We start from the raw sequence: 19,942 nt of genomic DNA, 5'->3' as shown, positions 1-19,942 counted from the left end.
AAATAATCAGCTTTTAAAAGTAAAGTCTTAGAAGACTTTTAATAACTTAAATAATTATTTATGGCATATTATTAACTTTGAAAAAGTAGGTTATAAATTGGTATAGAAAATATCATCTCAGTTTTGTTGAAAAATATATGCATAGTAAAAAAAAAATCCATACATCATACACTGTTGTCTTTGTTTTTGGTAATTGGACCACAGTGATCTGTATTTAATTCACTTAGGAATTTTCATTTTCTAAATGCCCTTTAGTGTACATAGATTATTTGTCTTAATTGAATTAGGAAAATTCATTTAAGAGAAATAGTATTGAATGTTATTTATAAAGTAAAAAGACACCAGAGAACGTGGACAAGTTTGCTGTGTGGCCAGTATTAAGTAAGTTAAATGGTAATTGAGGGGAAAATGTAAATTATATTAAAATATCTTGCATTTTACTAGACTTGTATCCATGCCAACATTGATAAATACAGTCAGCCAATGATGCTTCAGAAGAATAATGGGATATTGGATAGGCAAAGAACGATAGATGCTTCCATTTGCTGTTGAATTAAAAGCAAGCTAAAATCCATTAACAGTGAAATGGAACCTTACTGTGCTTTTATTCTTCCTGATCCTGTCTGAATAATTCAGAGAATGGGCAAAAAGCCCAGATAAATGCATAGTTTTTATTTTCTCTTTGAGCCTTTTCTATCTTAGCTGTTTGGTTTCCTAAAAGGCTATCTCAGTGGCTGCCGGTTTCAAAGTGTCATTGGGATCAACAACCTAGAAACCCTATTTCAGGCAAATGCTAACCTCAGTCTTAAAACAATGAAACAGCAACTGTCGAGAGTAAAGAGAGGTTTTAATGTCAAAATACAGTATTTTGTTCCTCTGTGCACCTAGAAGTTGTGTGAAATGGGCAAATCTTTGCATCTCTCAGAGCTCCAGTTTCCACAGCTGTGAAATGGCTTTGCCACTTCCTCCCAGTGTTTTTGAGAGTACTAAGTGGAAACATGTCCACATGTAATGTACATTATGTCAGTTGTCATGAAAACCAAACATTTTAATGACCTTAACAAAACAGAAACACTTCGCTTTTAAATTTTAATAAACCCCCAATTAAACAAGGGTTTCTACAGGGAAGATGCAGGAAAGGTATCCCCATAACACAGGGCTCTGTGAATCCAGGCAGTGGGATTCCCATAGGCGTTACTGAGTGAAGGGTCATTACAGCCAACTTCAACCACAAAGGTCCTGAGGGACTGAGTTCCCTCTAAATCATTTTGTAGCCTGAAAGGGGATCTGTATCCTAAGGTTTTCCACTTCATGGGGTCTCCCAGAGCTGGCCACCTCAAAATTATAGCTTGTACCCCCTTCATTTTCTGAATCATTTAAATTAAATTCCATTCAAATGTGTTTCTATAAAAATGCATGTGCATAGAAAGCAGTGCAGGGCCCTGGCCAGGTAGCTCAATTGGTTAGAGTGTCATCGGATATGCCAAGGTTTCGGGTTCAATCCCCAGTCAGAACACATATAAGAAGCAACCAATGAATGGGTAAATACCAGGAACAACAAATGGATGTTTCTCTCTCTCTCTCTCTCTCTCTCTCTCTCTCTCTCTCTCTCTCTCTCTCTTCCTTTCTCTATTTCAAAATCAACGAATAAATAAATGTTTAAAAAAGAAGTATGAAAGCAGTGCAGGAAGGCTGTATTTCCTGAATCCCAACAGCAATAGTCTCATGTCTTGAGGGGTGAGGTAGCAAATTAGATAGTATTTTTCTCTGCAAATTGGATAGTATTTTTATAATGAAAACAGTCTTTTAAAAGGCTGTTTTCCTAGGTGGAAAAAAGAAAATAAAGGCTTTTGTGGATTGTTTTTTATTTGCTTTGTTCTGTTTTGCGTTAAGTATGTGATTAGTAGAAAACTTTCTGTTCTGCAAGGGGTAGTAGAGCCATTTATTTCCAAGGTGTTTTGAGCATAAAGAATAACAAACACAGAGGAATCCTTCTCCACTTCTTTTATAACATTTTGCTTATATCTTGGGTACTTTTCCCTCCTTTCTGGAAGAAAAATGTATAGTGGAGGAATTTGGCCATCTTTGCAAAAGTGCCTTGGACCAGCCATGGGTGTCGGAGATGGAACCTCTTCAATAAAGTAACAGTGGAGATGTCAGTAGTTGTACTATTAAAATTTTTAAAAATCATCAACCGTCTTCTATTGTGAGAGCTGCAAAGGTGCTAGGCTGTTTGATTGCATTACATGTACTATCTAACTTAACCTTTATATATAATAAGCCTAAGAAGTTTGTACAATGAAAAAAAAAAGCTGAGACATGTACAAAGTTTCAATAATTTGCATAAGGTGACAGCTATGTGCTTGACACAGAATATAGTCAAGATGTCTGACTGCAGAGTCCACAGTCAACAGACAATGCCTTCGAATTATCCACTGGAAATGAATTGGAATGGATCACTGAATGGAGGGCAGATGCTGCTGCTTCCAAGGCTGATGGCTTTCTCCTACCCAGAGAGGCTAAATGCATGCTGAGAAGGGATGGTGCAAGTATCCAGTCATACACTGAGTGTTTCTTATGATTTTTATAAAGGGACTAGAGGCCCGGTGCACAAAAATTTGTGCACTCAGGGGGCATCCCTCAGCCCAGCCTGCCCCCTCTAACAGTCTGGGAGCCCTCACAGGATGTCCTACTGATGTCCCTGTGGGGAGCAGGCCTAAGCCGCAGTCTGGCCTCCCTCTGTGGAAGGCAACTGGCTGATCAGGTATATAGATACTTTCTGAAGACATCACAGACTCCTTCCTTATTTCTTTCCTCTGTGGTTGGAGAATAGGGGACTAAAAGGTGGAGGCAGAACTGTGGCCAGGCCTGGGGCTCTTGTAGGCAGCAGAAAGAAGGAGAGGGCTGGGGAAAGTCTAGACACCGTTTTCTTCAATTGTCCTCCCTTCCTCCGGGCCCCTCGCTCTGTTCTTTCCTTGTCATGGTGGACACTTGGGCCTCGGACTGACAGGAGCCCAGCGACGGTGGAGTTCAGCCCCCTCACATCTCAGCTGAACATACAACCGCCTCACATTCCAAGTGGAGCTGTTTTCAAGTGGCTAAAGTTCTGGCAATTCATGCCTCCCGGCCTTTCCCCTCTCATGTTTCCTCCTTGGGTCAGTTGCAAACTTCACCGAGACACTGAAGCAACTCTGCCCTGGTAGTTCTGCACCGGCCCCTGCCCGAGCCCAGCCAGGTACTCTTCCTTGAGGTCTCTGGGTCCACAGTCTGAGCTCAGGGAGGTCACCCAAAGCCCGTTCCCCCAGACAAGTGGGGCAGGGGGGCTAGCTTGAAGAGTTGGAGGAAGATGGCAGAGTAAGATTGGTATGAACCAGAGACTGCTTAGCCAGACTTCCTAAGCTCCCCACCGGGCCCAGGCTGGGCCCCTTCCCCACACCAGGAGGATCCCAACTGAGGTCCCCTCCCTGCACCCAGCGCTCTCCTCCCTGTTCTACCACTGGAGGAAGGGAGCAGCTCACCTGCTCTGGACCCTGCCAACCTGGCAGGCTGAGGCACAGGTGATGCAGCCTAGCGTGCTAGTGGCTGGGAGCCTTCTCCTCCTCCCTGAAGCGTGGGGCGGGGTTGCAGCAGCTCACAGCTGCCCCTGGCACCATGCATGGAGACACCGCTCTTCACTGAGCCACCATCTGCCTGGGACCTGTGGGGGTTGGGGTGGCCTTGGGCTCCCACTGGCCCCACTGAAGCCAGACTCTGCTTGGCCGGCCATCCCCGCCGCCCGAGGGCTGCGCATGCCCCACAGGCCTCATCGCCCTCATGAATCGCCGTGGTCTGGCCATCCCATCCCAGGAAGTGGCCATCCCGATCGCCATGGCTCACTCCCCGGTGCAGTTGGGCCTGTCCAGCATGCATGTAGGCAGGAGCTGGGCCTCTGAGGGGAAGGAGGAGGGATGCGTGGGCCAGGGCATAAGTGGGGACCTTGGTGGTGTAAACACCACCCCCTATTTCGTGCAAGCCCCTCACGCTGTATTCCTGAACCCCTGGGTGCTCCTGCCCAGCACTGTGCTCTTGGGCCTGGGGTGGGGGTGAGGGACCTGGAGCTGCGGCCTGAAGGCAACCCTCACTGGCTTGGAATCTCAGTGGTCAATCGACCAGGGAGGGATGCGGGATGCCAAATCCCACCTCTCTTCCTCTCTCTCTCTCTCTCTCTCTTTCTCGGAGAGGCCCTGTGTCTCCGGTGGGTGGGTGGGGACTCAGGCAAGGTGATTGGCATCGCTTGCCTGAGCCTGAGCCCCCGCCCGCCCCCGGGTCACACACGAGAGTGGCTGATTGCTTTGCCTGAGCTCCTGCGATGGCGGCTTGCGCTGTCCTGCCCTGCCTGCAGTATGCAAATTAGCTGCCATCTTGGTTTGCAGTTAATTTGCATATCGCTCTGATCAGTCAATGGTGGGCATAGCGAAGGTACGGTCAATTACCATGTTTGTCTATTATTAGTGTAGATGATAGACAATAGTCTGTGCACAAAATGCTCATGGAGTGAGTCAGGAGATCATGAACCCCACCTCATTTGGAGTTCCCAATGTCATATTACCAGGACTCCACAGAACCATGCAGCTGGAACGGGCTGTGAGGATACAGTCGGCCTTTGATGTTTTTGTTTACCCAGGATTCATTACACTTTCTTTTGAAAAAGTGTACCCTCATTACCTCTTGAGGAATTAACCTCTTCAGTATTTATAGTCTTTTTTTGCCAATTAGAGGAGTAACCTAGTCAAGAACTAGGTACATGAGATGAGCCAAGGTCCATCACATGCTCCCTTTCTGGAACTCACATTACAAGTTAGCATGTTGAAAATACTGAAAACAACTGGAGTTCTCATTCATTCCAGAGATCTGGAGCCTCTGGAACTCCCTGAATCCCATTAGAAACCAACTCTTCTGTTTCTCTTTACTCTTATATGCCCACTTCCTTGAATCAGCCTCCCAACGAGTTTCTCTTTTGGCCTAGAAATTCTAGAGACTGTTTCTGTGACTTTCATCCAAAACACCCAGCCATCATATAAGCCACTGAGCCATTTGTGTAAACCACTTTTACAAAACACAGGCGTCATCTACTCAGTAGTTCAAATATGCCAACGTTTGTTTTATTGAAGAAATTCTTATATAATATTCTGATGTGTCAAACGAAGCTCTACCCCAAGCACTTTGTATCTATGAATGTGCGGGACATCTCCAGTGTGGGAGGAACTTACTGCCTTATGGAGCTGATGGCAGCTTATGTTGTTGGAGGATCATTTCTTGTATTTGGCTAAAATTTTCTTCTTTGTCTTTCTATCCTCTTGACCCCTGTTCTGCTGTCCACCGCACAGAATAACACTGGATAGCCTCTCCTTTGCACTCCTTGTTTCATATGCAACCAGTTGTACACTTAGATATATGGATGAACTTCCCATGAAGACCAGGGTGTAACTCCTGCAGTTCTAACTTGAGTGTCATCTGAGTTAAAGGACTCTCTCTCATCTGCTACCTTTGTCAAGCAAGCAGTGGGGAGTTCAGAAAACCCTAATGCACAAAAATAACAGAGAAATTCCTTTTCCCTGAATCCTATCACTATCGATATAAAAGAGTCTAGAGCAGGGGTGGGCAAACTTTTTGACTCGAGGGCCACAATGGGTTCTTAAACTGGACCGGAGGGCCGGAACAAAAGCATGGATGGAGTGTTTGTGTGAACTAATATAAATTCAAAGTAAACATCATTACATAAAAGGGTACGGTCTTTTTTTTTTTTTTTAGTTTTATTCATTTCAAACGAGCCAGATCCGGCCCGTGGGCCGTAGTTTGCCCACGGCTGGTCTAGAGGCAGCAGTTCTCAACTTGTGGGTCGCAACCCCTGAAAATACATCCTGCATATCAGATACTTATATTACAATTCATAACAGTAGCAAAATTACAGTTATGAAGTAGTAACAAAAATAATTTTATGGTTGGGGGTCACCACAACATGAGGAACTGTATTAAAGGGTCGCAGCATTAGGAAGGTTGAGAACCACTGGTAAATGCTTTATTTCTTCAGCTCCTTTTGATTTAATGTCATCAGCTACCCACTTCCATGTGTAACCTAACTCTTGCAGTGATTCATTCAATAGATACTTATCAGGCAGATGTGCCAGGTGCAAGATAGAGTGTTAGGTGCTTGGGGGGTATAAAACAAGAAATCAGTAGCTAAAATCTAGAATAAAGAAATCAAACATCCACTTACTTAGTACATATGAAATCAGTATCCAAGCAATTGATTTTTGTTGTTGTTATTCGATTTGTTTGTTTGTTGCCTCCATGTAGCTCCGTGATGCTATGTAGACACAGCTAGTAGAGGTGTAACTCTTGGAAGCATCTTCGCCAGGACAGTGCCCAAGAAGGATGGATAGCACACAGGCTATTAAAGACCCGAGAAGAAGTGCTCTCTCTTTCGCCTGAAAGGTTTCCTATGATGGTTCAATGAGAATTAGTGGTTCTTCCCCAGGACTGGCTTTAATCTTGATTTGTCCCTGGTCTAAAATGAGCTTTGAGAATACAGGTGAAGCCTTTATAGCAGTGGTTCTCAACTTTCCTAATGCCGCAACCCTTTAATACAGTTCCTCATGTTGTGGTGACCCCCAATTTCATTGTTACAAATTGAACATAATGAAAACTTACTGATTAATCACAAAAACAATATGTAATTACATATGTGTTTTCCGATGGTCTTAGGCGACCCCTGTGAAAGGGTCGTTCAACCCCCAAAAGGGTCGCGACCCACAGGTTGAGAACCGCTGCTTTATAGAAACTTTCAAACACAGCAAGAAGTTATTAAAACGTCCTGGCCAGGTGGCTCAATTGGTTGGACCATCACCCCTGCACCAAAAGGTTTCAGGTTCAGTTCTTGGTCAGGGCACATACTTAGGTTGCAGGTTCCATCCGCTGGTTGGGGTACATATGAGAGGCAACCAGTTGATGGTGATAGGGTCTCTCTCTCTCTCTCTCTCTCTCTCTCTCTCTCTCTCTCTCTCTCTCTCTCTCTCTCTCTCTTCCCTTTCCCCTTCCTATTCCTAAACATATCATCCAGTGAGGATTAAGAAAAAACTGCCCTTGCTGGCGTGGTCAGTGGTTAGAGGATTGGCCCACTCACCAGAGGGTTGCATATTTGATTCCGGTCAAAGGCACATACCTGGATTGCTGACCCGATCCCACCCTCCTTTGTTGCATGCAGCATGTGTGGGAGGCAACCCATCGGTGTGTCTGTCACATCGATGTCTCTCTCTTTCTCCCACATCCTCCTCCCTTCCACTCTCTCTAAAAATCAGTGAAGAAAATATTCTCACTCTTCAGGTGAGGATTATAAAAAAACTATTGTAACACGGCAAGATGGGAAAAAGAGGGGAGGAGAGGCGGGTAGTAGCAAAAGAAATTTTAATTGTTTGTGTTAGTATTGTAAGAAAGAACCGTGTTTTATGCCTACATATTGCTCACATACTGACAAGGTAGACAATGATGGCATATTCTTTAAAACCTACTGGTGCTAATATGAAAATACTGACTATGAGAGATACAGAAATAGTACATCTCTTTTAAATCTCAGAGGACAGCCTATGTAATAGCTTGTGGCAGGTAGTTTGACAGGTCTATGGACATAATATGAGAGCCCAGCCTAATTTGTACCTTCTAGACTTTTCTAAAGAGAGAGTATCACCTCTGATGTAGAGCTGATGTTCTAGGGAAGATTCGCATCACTGCTTCCTAAGCACCATTCACTTTTCTTTCCTTTACAAACGAAGGATTTTTTTCCCAGGCCTGGCTCTATCCACCTTTCCTCCATGCTCGCATATCAGTTTGACAGTTCTGATCCCCAAAGATTAGAGGTGTGATGGATGGGAGAGGCAGTGAAGAAAACATTGTGCTGCAAGAAAATCCACCATATCCACACAATGTATGAATCTGGTATTTGATAACATTAGCACATGCTTGGTCCAAAGATAAGGGCTGGGCATTCGAGGAGAGAAGAAGGTCAAGTACAGTGGAGAGGAGAGTTTTACTTAGTTGGCCTCAAGTCTCTCTTTCCCTCATGCCAGGTCCCAAGGGAAGAAAAGACTATAACAAGAAAGAATAAGAGTTTCTATAGACTTCAAGGACTCCAGGGAGGGACTTCTTTGCACCATACGCTTGTGGACACCAGAAATACATTGGAGACAAACCCTCCCAGCACTTCTTGTGTGTAGATGAGATGCATAGAATTAGACATTTGATCTCTGAATTAAGCCAGACCTGGGTCTGAATGAAAGACCCTGGTTCTCACTTTATGGCTGTGTCACCTAGAGCATGTCACTCCTTGTTGTACCTTGTTTTCCTCATCTAAGAAATGGACCATAGTCAGCATTATATGTGTGAGCTAGAAAGGAATTTTTTGTTACAGTTTTCCCATTTTCAAGTCTATAATGACAAAAATTATTTTACCCCAAGCGTTGGCTTTTTTAAGAAAAAAAAATTGTTATTCTGAAACCTTTAGTTTAGCAGCAAAATGCAGACTGATGCTAGGGAAATTGGGTGATTTATAGTACACTTAGTTCCATCATTATGAATGGGTTATATTCCAAAGGGTTATTTGTATATAAGCCATCTACCATGTTCCAAGCACTGAACAGATGCTAACGGCTGGGTGCCTTCCAGACTAAAATGGCATCTGATATTGCAGCAGCTCCTACAGCAGCTCGTCCATTCTACCACTACCCATGAAGATAGAGAATGAGCAAGAACTCACCCCTCCTAAAATTAAGACAGACTTTTAGAAGGGTTCTTAATCATTTTAAATGCAAAGAAATATGTTGCATTAAAATTTCAAAGAGCGTCTACCCAGTCTTCAGCAAATATGCTCATGCGTAAAGTAGGCGTCACAGAAGACTGGAAGAGCATTCTCTCATCTCTCATTATTGTCCTGGTGCAGACACTCCAGTTCCTATTGAATTAAAACCAGGCAACCACATTTTTAATAGTATTTTCCCAATCAATTAGATATCTTTCCTATGTCTTCTACCCCCAAAGAATACAGCAGAGCAGAAAACATCAAGAATTGGGGAGGAGGACTTGGGAAGTATGGTACTCAATAGTAAACAATGGAAACAAATATAAAGATACGTAGAAACAGTGCATTGTGGGGATTAGACAGGTCATGCTAGGTATGCAGTAGAGACAGAAGGGTTCCCAGTTCAATACAATAGATCCATGTTACCTAAATATCTTACAGAAATCGGGAAGTGGGTTAGGAGCCTTGCCCATCACTTCAGCTGTATATTGGAGACGGGACTCCAGCATTAGACAAATGAGCAGCAGAGTTAAGAGAAATCCTTACATTATTGGCAAAACCCAATGTCTAGAGACATCTTACTTCATTCAAGGCTGGGTAAAGAGAATAAAAAAAAGGGGTCATATAAGAATTACAAGAGAGGAAAATATAAGAAGAACATGTTTTTGAAAGAGATATTGCAATCCAAAGACACATTTTAAATTGAATATTTGTTCAAATAAACCAGGAAAAAGGTATCCACTAAATAGGAACAAAAAGTCACATAGGAAAAGTAGTCTAAAGTCAAAGAGCAACAGAATGGGATGAAAACAAAGTTGAGTGAGTTTTAAAAAAAAGTTCAAAAATACCAAAATTATAGCAGCAAAATTGCAGACCACATTTGATGCAAATGGAGGTGAAAATATAAAAGATGTGGAAAGTCAAATAAGGATGGCAGAAGGAAACCTGAGAAAACAAAAACATGAAAATGAAGGGAAGTGACAGGAGAAAAGATGGTCACTAAAGACTAGGAAAGAGAAAAAACTTCCAGAATTTGCATAATTGCTAGCACTGATAAGGGAAATTTACAAATGCGACTAAAGTGGTGATGGAGTGTTTACTAAGAGGAGAGATCTCTGAGCTGGAGTCCTAAGGACACAGATGAAAAGAGGTGTATGCTAAGCAAAACCAAAGAGCTACACACTAGACACATCCTGGTGGAAATATGTAGTTCAAGTTTTGGGGGAGAGCCCTATTTGGTTTGGCTCAGTGGATAGAGTGTCGGCCTGTGGACTGAAAGGTCCCAGGTTCGATTCCGGTCAAGGGCATGTACCTTGGTTGCAGTCACATCCCCAGTAGGAGGTGTGCAGGAGGCAGCTGATCGATGTTTCTCTCTCATCAATGTTTCTAACTCTCTATCCCTCTCCCTTCCTCTCTGTAAAAAATCAATAAAATGTATTAAAAAATAAAAAGGCTTCTTCCCACAGGGACAAAAAGTAAACTAGCTTCTTTTTATAATACAATAATTCTTTTTTAATAGGGCACTGATCTGTAAAATATAAGCTAAGTACTACTAAAGAAATGCAACCGTGAATAAAAGATCAGGTTTGGGAGACTTTAGTGAAATTAAATGCTACGCAAAATGAAGTTCATGAGTCAAATGTTTATTTCACCCTAAAGGAAAAGATGCACACCTATATTGTTTTGGTTTTGATCTTATGACAGATGCAAATAACTTTAAAATAGCCCCTCTCATGCTGCTCAGCTGTACCAGACGCGACTTTAATTAAAATTTCCTTTTTCTTCCTCCCTCATCTGTGTTTCAAAGATGACTTGGTTACATCATTTCATTGAGTCCATATAATCCTGAGCATCTCCATGCATAAACAGAAAGCAAATGCCTCTCCTAAGAGTTCCCCAGTGACTCTTTCACCAAGGATTTTAATAAATTCAGAGACTGTGAATGTCTCCAAGTGTGTATTCATGAGCTTTATGGACAACGTGTTGAACCCTATCGGTTCCTTGTTCTGCGCGGCTCCCAGTATTCTCCAAACTGGATGAATGTTCACTTTTTGGTTCATCATCAAACAATGCCATCTCAGTTCACTGTGTGTTTTTGCATCTCCTTGTTTATTGGCGGGCAACACTTTAATGGAATTCCATCAAGTAATTGCTCAAAGAATAACCTGAATTATGCCAGGGTTAATGAGAGTGGTCAGGGTCTCTTTGGAGTCCTAGTTTCTAGCATCTTTTCTTTTCTTTTTTAAAGTTTGTAATTCTTTTCTTTTTTTTTTTTTTTAAAGAATCTTTATTGTTGAAAGTATTACATAGGTCCTCCGTTTTCCCCCATTAATCTCTTCCAGCCTGCTCCCATCCTCACCTGTCTCTTCTCCCCTCAATTACCCCCCGGCCCTCACCACCCCATTGTCTGTGTCCATGGGTTATGCATATATGCATACAAGTTCATTGGTTGATCTCTTTCCACCCACCCTCCCGTGCCTTCCCTCTGAGGTTCAATAGTCTGTTCATGCTTCTATGACTCTAGGTCTATTTTTGATCATCAGTTTATTTGGTTTATTAGATTCCACATATGAGTGAGATCATGTGATACTTATCTTTCTCTTCTAGCATCTTTTCATCCAACTACAAAGACCATTCTCTTTGGGAGAGAATGCTGTGTGCAGATTGCTTCCCCTGCTGTAGGGCCTGTGCTGAAGATGGTCTTCCCCCGAGTTAATGCATTGCAGTAAGAGCAAAAGTAATAACAATAAGCTGCACAGCATATGTCCTTAATGGCTTGATAAAGGACCACAAGGGGCATCGTGAAGAAGATGAGTGTGGAAAAGACTCCTTTTTATTAAGCTTAGTGGGGGAGGAGGTTTAGGATATTCATTTCCATAGATAAATAAACAAGCCAAAGCAAAGGAACATCTGCTGGGATGGGCTCCTCCAACATGGAGCAGATGTGTTTCAACAACAGAACACATCCTAGAAGCATTTTAAGGTTTAATTATTTAGTTATTTCATTGATCTGAGGAGCGAGGGGGCAGGGATGGATGGAGGAAGCATATTGTAAATGTACTGAGCCTGGTAATTCAATTTTGAATGCAGCTGAAGCCCCCACATGCTGAAGTTTCTCCCAGAACATATGCTAACTGCTTTTTGATACACAGAGCTGGACTGCGTTCATCCCACTGCACGTGTGTGGGATATCACTCTGGTTCATTCTCTTCACGCCATCTCCCCCGACCCTACCCTCAGCTCCCCCCTGCGTTTTTGTAACAATTTCCCATGTCCTCTCTCTGCCTTTAGTTTCACCCTGCTCGAAACTTATCCATGTCTGTCTGTCTGTCTGTCTGTCTGTCTCTCTCTCTCTCTCTCTCTCTTTCTCTCTCTCTCTCTCTCTGAAAAGCAATCAATCAATCAATAAAAAGTATTACCCCTGGGTGAGTTTGAACACCAAACGTTCAGTTAGCAACTAATGTGCTTACCCAGTGCACCACAGAGAGGACTGCACAGCTTAGCTATGACTTCAGCTACAACAGAGATGCCGGCTCTCTTTGCCCTTTTGTCTATAACACACAAGTGCTCTGCCATACACACATATTCACACCATCAATGTCTCTGATCTATCATAAAACTCTCTCTCTGTGTGTATGTGTGTGTATTCAGCAAGCAGAACCAGCAAAGCATTTAATTCCTCAAAGGTACTTAAAAAGCACTGTTTAGACATCCCAGCAACTCCTTCATGCACCTGGGAGAGATGGGGATGAAAATGTGCTTCATTTATATGGAAAGGCTTCCAGGCTTTAGAAGCGCACTCTGAAAGGTGAGACGTCACCAACAGCAATGGGCATTGGTCTACATTCATGGAAACCTTCATTTACCCCAATGCTGAGGATGGGGATTAATTGTTTAATATTCACAAAGGACTCTGGGGATGAAAAGACTCGCATAAAAGCTGAAAACGACTCTACTTTGTTTGCTTTTCCTCGCCCTGTGGTTGAATCTACAGGGCCACCGTGTCTTTGAAGCAGCTCCAAGATTATAATAACGATGACCACGCTTGGAGTTGGGAGAACCGAGCAAATAGGAATAATTTAGACTCAGCTGTAATTCTAGTAACTGCAAAAGTAAGGACGTTAGTATTAAATAGAGTTAATATTCTAGTAACTGCAAAAGCAAGGATGTTAGTATTAAACCTCTCTACCACTTGCTAGCTCTGTAACCTTGGACGAGAGATTCTATTTCCTTAGCTGAAAAATGGGCTAATACATCGACTTAGTTAATGTCAAGTTACAGGTGTTTTAAAGGACTTACGTAGTGCCTGACACATTGCTGGTAGTTTTGCAGTTATAACTCTTATTGCTATTGCCAATGTTTGAGGAATATTAATAAATAAGGTTTCCAAGTCCTGATGCTGCAGAAGCCAACATTGATCCTAAATAAATTAAAAAATGACAAAACAGAAGGAATGAATCAGACTAACAGGCAGGAAATCTTTTAAATTATTTGTGATTGTGTGTGTGTGTGTGTGTGTGTGTGTGTGTGTGTGTGTGTGTGTGTAACAGAGAATTCTGCTATTATTTGCCTTAGATTAAATAACTTTGTCATTTAGTTCATAATTGCTTTATTTTTTCATTGTAATATCCCAGCTAATTTCTTGAATATGGATCTAATTTCAACTTCCACTCACACCCTCACTGACACCTGTAGTGTTTTTTGCAGTGTTTGTCAAAAGTGAGGACTTAAGGATCTGTGACTTGTTTGAGCAGCTCTACATTAAGTGGATCCTTAACATATGCAGCTTAGCTATAAGGTGCCAGGGAAGAGGCAATAGATTGTAGGACCAACTCTGTCTCCATCTTATTTGGACATGGGGGATTATCTTCCCACTTTTTCCGAATTATAGACACTCAGGTAAAGAGGTGGGAGTTGGCAGGGAGGGATAAGAGAACTACAGTGTTTACACTGCTTTGAATTCTACCAGATTTCCTCCAGGTGGGGATTCACTGCCGACCACCACCTAACTCCTCCTGTTCACTGTCCCCTTGTGGCTGAAGCTGCTTCTTCAGTTTCAAGGAAGTAAGGACCCTGGCCTGGGGCTCCCCTCCCTGTGCTGACCACAGCAGCTCTGTGAATGCAATAGTGATGCATCTAGGGACCTTCAACCAGACTGCCGTGGAGAGAGAAAGAGAAAATCAAGGACTCCCAACGGGTACATTTACTCAAATTTAAAAAAAAACATTGGTCTGAAGACCCTGGTTTATAGTATAAGCCACCTGGTCTCTGGTATGTACAAATGAGGAAACCTGGAATGCTAAAAATTACAATGTTTGTGGCAGGGCCAATGGCCCTTCTGAATCCAGAAAGGAATTAAAAAAAATAGAAACCAGGAGTTTCTGTCTGTTCTCCTTGTGTATCGTCGTATTATAAGAGGAAGGCTTAAGAAGGCAGCTTACAAAATCTCTAAGAAAAATGTCCCTGTCTGAGTCAGTTTTAGAAAAAAAGACAGGGCCACAATAATTGGATTGGCAAGGGGAGGGAGGAAAGGGTCCTCCTTCAGGATCAATATCAATAATAAACAGCTCGCCGAAAGAACTGCCTCTAACATTAATTAGCTCTGTGATGCTAGGAAATTCAATTAAACTTTGCTGGCCTTGTTTGTTTGTTTTCCTTGCTTGTTTGCTTGCTCTTTTTTCCCCCCTCTGTAAATTTAGATTAACCAAAGAACTTTTAACTAGACAACTGAGCAAAACTTTGACAGCAATTCCTCTGCATGTGAATATATTTCTTCAAGGACAAAACTCACAGTTGTCAGGGTCCTCAGTTGGGAGTTGAGGTATGCTGGATCCACACAACCACATGTTGCTGGGAATGGATCAGACGCAGAGCAGTGGAGATAAAGATTTAGCTCAAGGGTCCAGAGCATTATAACAGCCTGTCTTAGTTTGGTAAGAATTGCTATCCATGGATTTCCAAGTAGAGGGTACATAAGTCATATCCAGGAATACTTAACCTGGCAATGACCATGTTATATAAGGAATGGCGCAGAAGCTGCCTAGCAAAAACTGAGCACCCAGAAACAGCCCCATTATAAACACTGATCACAAGCAACATGGGCAGGTGAGTGGCCTGCCTAGAAAAGGTAGGATTCAGTCTCAGTGGCTTCAGAGGAGGGTTCTACTGTGAAAGTGGAAGTGAAGAGAGGGAAACTGAGGCAGAAATCCGGGCAAAGAGGACACACTGGTGACAGAGAGGGAAAAATAGTAAGGAAGTTGTTATCTGGTGGGAATTTAGGCTCACCTATATTTGGCAAAGCATTGACTAAGTCATGGCCCTTTCCTCTGAAGAACCAAGGTTACACATAGCTGAGCGGAGAGCACCTTATACATGAGCTCCCAGACTTCTGCTTCTGGCCAAGGTCGTATTTATCCCTCTACCTCAAACAAATACAAAATTAAACACAATAGATAGAACAGTGATTTTAAGACAGTGCACATGGGTAACGAAGGGTAGTGATTGCTGGGATTTGGGTGATACACATTTTGGTGAAGCCTACAATTGCCTCACTAAGAGAATTTTTAGGCTTGGTTGGTACCAGGGGTAAAAACATGGGCAAAGGTAGGCGGGATTCTTGAATTGAAGAAGCAGAGCCTGGAACGACCCGAGTGGTTATATGTTCAAGTACTGGAGAGGAAACAGGAAACAGAGAGGTCAGACAAGGCAAATAAATTGCCCCACGTCACATGGCTGGTGAGTAGATGAACCAGGATTCAAACCCCAAATCTGTACCTCGTCTACACATCATGTTGCTTCCTTTCTTGGTGTTGGCTAATTCAAGCCCAAGACTAGAAATCCAAGTCCTCTATTTGTCCTACAAGTAGAAGTTAATGAAGCCCTTGACTTCACACATGACAGCACAGAAAAACAATATTCATCTGACAATAATAACTAGCATTTGTTTACTATTTAGTATGTATCCAGGCTGTGTGTCATGCCTGCATCCATCCATTTAATGCTCTCAGCAAGCAAGAGAGGACTCTATTTATTTTTCCCTCTGAAGAGTCTAGCTGCTGGAGCCAGTCTATTAACCACCCAGGCCTTCACAGTTCACTGCCCTCGCATCAACCCGGCCTCCAGACTTCAATGCAGAGCAGACGTTAGCAGCTCACCAAAGAGGACTGTGCTGAGAAAAGGCAGCGCTTGAAGGAGAAAAGCATCGCAGCTAATAAACTAGCCCCTCTTAACGACTTCAAGATCTTTATTTAATGTGCAAAACGCAGAGACCCAAAGTGGTTTCTCAATTCTAGGGGGCATTTGGAGTCTTAACTGGGATAATGTGAACTTTGATCTCTTTTCCTAACAATTGCAGAATTTAAATAGGATGTGTTGAGACGTATTCTACTGTGTCTTGTGAGCCCAATATTTAGTAAGATATACTAATCCTGTGGGGTGTGGTGCCCCAGGTATAGTGTAAACCTTTGAATCCATGGATTCCTAGTATATAATTTTTTGTGCACAGCTATATGCCTGCTTCTTCTTTTGCCATATAAAGTAAAAAACAGTAATGAATCAAGATGTGCCAATTTTAATGAAGCAACCCACTTTCCAATTTACAGAAGAGAGAGTGGACATTAAATTATCCCCATTCACTCAAAAAAGAAAAAACAAAATACGAGTCTCCAGACAGGAAATGATAGTCTCCCTATGAAAAGTCTCATTTTGTAACCACACGTGCATATGCACATTGTGTGTGTGTGTGTGTGTGTGTGTGTGTGTGTGTGTGTGTGTGTAGAAGACAAATATGGAGCATTACTACGTATTTCATTAAGTCCTAAGAAAGCTCCTGACAGACACTAATAATTGATTGTATAATTTTTTTCCTCCTTGTCCCACATAGAATCTCAGTCTCTTTTTCAACGCAGCTCAACTCTAGAAAACTCTACCAATTTATCTAGTTGGCATTTAAAGTGAATCCTATTAGCCTTCCATGGACCTGCCTTTCAACTGGAACATTTTCAATAACAGAGAACCCCCTATTTCTAAGCCAGCAAGCCACATTTTGAGATTGTCCTAATTGTTTGAAGTTCTTTCTTGCATTGAATGAAAATTACTTTCAATTCACTTCTACATATAAGTCCTAATTCTGCTTTCTGGTCCCAGTGGAAAACTCGGCTTGTACTGCTTTATACCCTAATGGCTTCCACACTCCTATCTGCACATAGCCTTATTTGATTCAAAGTCTTTCATTTTTCTCAAGAATGAAGTGTTTTAAGAAACAACTATCCATTGAGTACTGTATTTCATAGTGGAGGTAAAATAGTAAGAAAGCAAAGGTTGTCCTTTTCTCATGTAACTTCCTTTTTTTTTCATATAACCTTCTATTGACTAGCCGTGGTCGTCAATATGTGCTCTTTGGCCCCTTGAGTGTGGCTCTTCCTAAGCCTTAGAAGTACCCTAATTAAGTTAATAACAATGTACCTACCTATATAGTTTAAGTTTAAAAAATTTGGCTCTCAAAAGAAATTTCAATCGTTGTACTGTTGATATTTGGCTCTGTTGACTAATGAGTTTGCTGACCACTGGACTAGAGGAACCAGGTAAATAGCAATGAGAGCACAGTGTGACGTGTGCTGAGACAGGGACGCTCAGGGGGCTTTAAGAGCATAAACGAGAGGCCAAGAAACCCTAAATCTGGAGCAGATTTGTCAAGGACCGCTTTCAGGATAAAAGGAAGCCTAGAAGAATGAGCATGCTTTAGCAGGCAAGGGGTGGGTAGAGCGGAAAGTAGAGGTAGGAAAGTGATCCAGCAAAAACAGCTGAATGCCCAAAGGATAGGAGGTAAGAATCAGCAAGACCCAGCTGTGGAGTGTGTGTGTGTGTGTGTGTGTGTGTGTGTGTGTGTGTGTGTGTGTGAAGCAGTAAGTGGGTACAAGAACCTGAGGACTTTTGAAGCCTTATTGGGTGATCTCAATGTCATTCCAAAGGCTTGGGATGGACTGCAGCCAGGTGCAACATGGCACATTGTTAGAAAGACCACCCTGCCACAGGAGGATGGAATGCATGATGAGGCTGGGCTGAGGCAGGGAGCCCAGTTGAGAGACTGTTACTCTAACTATGGAGTGAGATGAGGTAGGCAGACATCAGGATGGGGGCGGGGGTTCATCCCTTCATCCTGATGGTCACCCCTCTCATTCAGTTCAGGTTTGCAAAGCTCCTCGGCTGACATAATACTCCAAAACTGAATAAAAATCCCCACTGTGACCTGAGCCATTGCAGAATAAAGCTGAGTTACCACCTTGCTTGTGTGGACACTACAGAAAATGGTCACATTGCCTTTTGGGAGCTGTCCCACATTGTTTATTAACATTATGGCTGCAATAGACTAGAGCTTATTGATCCTTTTTGTGCTATGTAGGCACATGTTTCTTTCTCTGATAATTATGCTATATTTTTAGTTCAGGTACAAAATGTTGCATTTATGCTTGATATAATACATATCTCTTAGCTTTTCCCTGGTATTACAGATTGCTGAGAATGCTTTAGATTTTAGCTCTAATATCCAGACAGTAGTTCAGATGAAAAAAGGCTACAATATTTTGTTTGTTTGTTAATCCTCACCGAAGGATATCTTTCCAGTGAGTCTTAGAGAGAGTGGAAGGGAGGGGGAGGTACACAGAGAGAGAAACATTGATGTGAGAGAGACACACTGATTGGTTGCTTCCTGTACATGCCCCGACCAGGACCGGGGATCAAGCCTACAATCAAGGTTCATGCCCTTGATCAGAATTGAACCCAGGACCCTTCAGTCCCCAGGCCGATGCTCTATACACTGAGCCAAATCAGCTAGGGCAAAGACTACAATCTTTAAAGTCAGACAGACCTTAGCTAAAATCCTGGCCTGACAACTTATTAGGTTTCAGGTGCTAAAAGCCTTATCATTTCTAACGTATTTTAAAAATGAAATCAAATATTGATTGTATTATTGCGTTGCATCGATGCATATAAATGTTATGTATAATACCATTGTGAGGATTAATAGAAATAATACATATAGAATGCCTGCCTTGTAGTTGTTAAATGCTGATGTTTAAACTGTGGCCTCTTGGCTCCAAGCACACTCCCTGTGTTTAGCACTGGGACATGGTGCCGGAGTGATTTACGTTTTCCAGCGAGCAAACTTACCCTGTCCTCATCAATAAGAGTTTATTAGCCCTTGTGCTCTCCTGCCTTGGATTTTAGTAATGGGGCTTTGAGGTAGGTGTCCAAGAGCAGAAATTAATAACTATTTAGAAGTTAACTCCCCATTATAGCAAATACTGATTAGCAAAGAATATTTATCATTTCCCAGGAACTCTTAAGTACTTTATATGTATAAACACACTTTATCCTCAATAAACTGATGGGGGAGTTTCTATTGTTATTATCATCACCCCCATTATGGAGTGAACCAGACTAAACATTATACTGTTAATGGATTGCATAGGTTTGCTGTGGTGGGTTGAATGATATGTCCACCCAGACTCACGACTGTGACCTTATTTAGAATAACAATCTTTGCAGATGTGATTAAGTTAAAAATTTCAGGAAGGATCCTTTTTGATTAGTGTGGACCCTAAATTGAAGTTGAGAAGCATAAAATAACTGTAAGCATGAAGAAGAGGAGAATATGAATTTTTGTGACCAGCTAGCAGCAATATCTGAGCAGAGTTTCATACGACAATAAAGTCCACCAGTTAGAAGGGCTGAGGGTGCACTCTGATTATATGCAGAAATATTCCAAATTTCCAAGCAACATTGAACATATTGTACATTTCTTCTCCTCTATTGCCCACCAACCACCCTTGCTGCCTCTGAAAAAAAATTGTTTTTACAAATACTCTCCAAACACACTCTAGAGAAAGGAGAAAACTAAAGACTCATTCATGTGCCCCCAGTGTTACAGGCCTTTATATCTAGGTAAATAATTGGGTGGCTGTAGTTTTTCGATGCTATGGAGTATAACAAGGGCAATCAATCTTTTCCAGGGCTAGAGAGTCAGAAAAACGTGGAGATGTTTATACGTTCTCCCATGCAGAGACAAAATTATTTAACTTGCTAATTCAATAAGGGTCCATCCAGGTAAACAAA

This window comes from Myotis myotis, unplaced genomic scaffold (genome assembly GCF_014108235.1).
Source record: "Myotis myotis isolate mMyoMyo1 unplaced genomic scaffold, mMyoMyo1.p scaffold_m19_p_16, whole genome shotgun sequence".
In the NCBI taxonomy this organism is placed as follows: domain Eukaryota; kingdom Metazoa; phylum Chordata; class Mammalia; order Chiroptera; family Vespertilionidae; genus Myotis; species Myotis myotis.
The sequence above is the reverse complement of the archived record's forward strand: the minus strand, read 5'-3'. Positions refer to the sequence as shown.